Source organism: Sturnira hondurensis, unplaced genomic scaffold (genome assembly GCF_014824575.4).
Source record: "Sturnira hondurensis isolate 20B ecotype Veracruz unplaced genomic scaffold, ASM1482457v3 Scaffold0022201, whole genome shotgun sequence".
NCBI lineage: Eukaryota > Metazoa > Chordata > Mammalia > Chiroptera > Phyllostomidae > Sturnira > Sturnira hondurensis.
Genome location: NW_028094832.1, coordinates 9,912,422 through 9,915,380, shown reverse-complemented (window position 1 = coordinate 9,915,380; position 2,959 = coordinate 9,912,422). Strand labels below are relative to the sequence as shown.

Sequence of the window (2,959 nt, the reverse complement as noted above, 5' to 3'; positions counted from 1 at the left end):
ATCCAAATCATATATTGAATTCTTTATGTTATTTCTTCTTTTTAAAAATTGCATAAAGTTCTTTCTTGTCTTATGCTTGTTTTCTTTTGTTTATGGGTGCAATTTGTTCTCGTAGCTCTCTGAAGATATTAACCATTTTATTTTAAAGTTTTTCACCCGCTCCCCAAATTGCCCCATTGTCTCTGATTCCTCAAGATCCCCCTGTTTTCTATTAGTGGGTTTATTTGTTCCGGCCTTTTTCTTCCCTGTTACAGGATTTCCTCGATACTTGAGAATCCTTCAACCTGGCTATTTATTCATTCTTACTCAAGAACGACTTCGGACACCTTGATAGGTAGGTGTGCAGTGGCGTGGGCGGAGGATGAGGGTCTGGCAGACTTTTATGTTGGGAGAACACACTCGTCTCATACACGGGGGCCGGAGAAATGACAAACCAGTTAGAGACCGTTTCCATTTGGCTAGTGACATTGGAGACATAAATAAAGGACGAGTGAGAAAGGTTCCACAGTAGAGTAACTAGATTTTTACTTAATTTGCCTTTCTCAGTCCACAGGTGCCCCTAGCTCTTCACTGCAGATTCCCTAAGTCTGAAGACATTTCTATGCCCAAAGCTTAATCTCCCAGGATCCCACGGTTCGGGGTTTGGTGGGTACGGGCTTGTGACTGGACAAGGAGGGGACCCTAGGCTCTTGACTATAAGATGGAGCAGGGTTTCCCTCAATGTGATCCCTCCACCAGCTCCTCTGTATTCAACCCCTTGCTTGTGTTTCCAAATTCCCCACAGAATTCTGGGCTGAGGCATCAGAATTCTCAGAAATTCTTAGAAAGTCCCTAAATTATAAGCTATTCTGTATTTTTTATGATTTATTTGAGTGCTTCTATATAATAATAGGTGACCATAATAATAAACAGTAAATCATTTTTCTGTGATAGAGTCAAATTTGTAGAGGTGCTGGGTAAAAACAGTAGCAAATATATAGATAGTTTCTGATTATTATTAAGCAGTATTACAACAAGATTATATATTTTAATAACATGAAAATGACCTCTATTTGGTATAGCTATTCGGTAAGAGAAAACATTAAAAGAGGGAAACATGGAATAAAAATAACTGCTAAATAAATGTCAAGATATTGAAAGATAATACCACAAACATGTAAAATACACATATTTCTTATTTTTCAGGGGAGAGCACAAATACAATGCCCTGCTACCACATTATGCAGTCGAATTGCCCATGTTTGGGGAAATCGCAGGGGTCAGCTCACCTGGAGAGCAGGGGATAAGTCTCACGCTGGGAAGGCCACCTTTGTGATCATGGCATTTCCCCTGCCCGGCAAGTGTGTGTAAAATACTTTAAAGTTGTTTTTCCTAATGAAAGCTTAAAACATACAAAGCATTTTGGCTCGGTTCAATAATCTTGATTTTTATTTTGTAACAAATATTCTACTTTGTAGAAAAATTCCTTTTATTTTGTGACAGTTGGGAGCATGAGTCCAAAAAAATCTGCAATAATGAAATTATTTCACTCACTTGCCTTGAATTTGTTTTTGCCATTGAAACTTCTATCTCTTTGCTGCTTCGGATTTGAGATCAGCTACTAATTCTGTTTAGTATTCTACGACATTCTAATCTCCTCCCTGCATTTCTCTGTGAAAGTGTTTACAAACCCCAGTAGTCTATGGAGTATTTTCAAACATTGGAAAAGGCCAGCTGACATTATTGGGTAGAATTATAGTAACATAATATCCTGCTATCCTAACACAATCAACAACACTACTCCGAATTACGTGTAGAAATTGCCAATTTAAGGACTTAATTTTGCTTCCAGAACTTGTTATTTCTTGGAACCACTCTCTAAGGATTTGTATAAAGTATACTATGCATACAAATGTATTAATATTTATTTTCTTTGTGATAATCATGCACTCTTAGCAGCAGATGGGGCACAAACACTTAGAACATGGCAACAGCAACTGATTAGGTCTTAACTGCCTCCCTTCACTGTGATCATGTCCTAGGTCTGGAAACGTCAGTCTTATTCTTTGACTCAGCACAACAGTGATTTTTGCTCTCGCTTCCAACTTGAGGTCACTCCTTCAAACCATTAATATATCTATGGTGACCATTTAGCTTTAATTTTGACAGGGAAATTGTAATTCTTTTTCTCGTTTTCCCAACTGATTTTTCTCTGGGTTCAGAAAAACATAAATTTTCCAGAAAATGCTGGGAAACATTACCCTCGTGGAAACACTATTCTATGCATAACACTTCATTTTTTTTCTGTCTGGGGCACCTCCAAACATTTAGGTCCTCAGAATTACATGAAATACTTTGGCTCATCCGTGACCCTCTCTGCAGATAGTTAAGTTTAAACTTCATCTGTTCTTCTAAATTGGTTACTTTCCATTTGCTTCTCATGTCCCTGCATTGCATTGAATCTCTTATCTGCTATTTTCCCTTTTCTAGTTATTTCTGTTCTTGTGAATCTTTACACAAAAAACAGTGATATTTGGGGGCTTGAAAGGAGACAAATGAGATGCACGAATCTGTCACTTTTACTCATGCTCTTCCTTGCCCTCGATGCCTAATTTGCCTAACCACAACTGGTAAGGGAAAACTTTACCCGTTGCACGACTCTAGCCTATTCCTAATGAGTCAGCTTAAAGGACAAATAATGGATTCCAGACTCAAGCTGTGTCTGTCAGCTTCTCTTATCTAAATATTTAAAATTGGTATTAAGTCAAAAATATTAGGCAATGGTACTCACCAAGGTACAAATAATTAACCCACTTTTCTCATTTTGTATTCATTGCCCAGTCAATGAACACCTATTCCGTACCTAGTTTTGTGTAAGTGCTGTGTTACGAAGTAAGTAACTCACAGTCTCTGCCATGCAGGGACCCACCGGCTAGTCCAGGGCAGCGGTTTTCAAACTTTCTCACCTCACGGCACACAT

General features: G+C 38.3%; 1 non-coding gene across 1 annotated transcript; it reads right to left on the bottom strand.

The window, feature by feature from the left end:
- Positions 1 to 1,182: 1,182 nt before the first annotated feature.
- LOC118979015 (U1 spliceosomal RNA) lies at positions 1,183 to 1,344 on the bottom strand. Its single transcript, XR_005064831.1, has one exon. It is a non-coding gene; the product is annotated as a U1 spliceosomal RNA (small nuclear RNA).
- Positions 1,345 to 2,959: the final 1,615 nt, after the last annotated feature.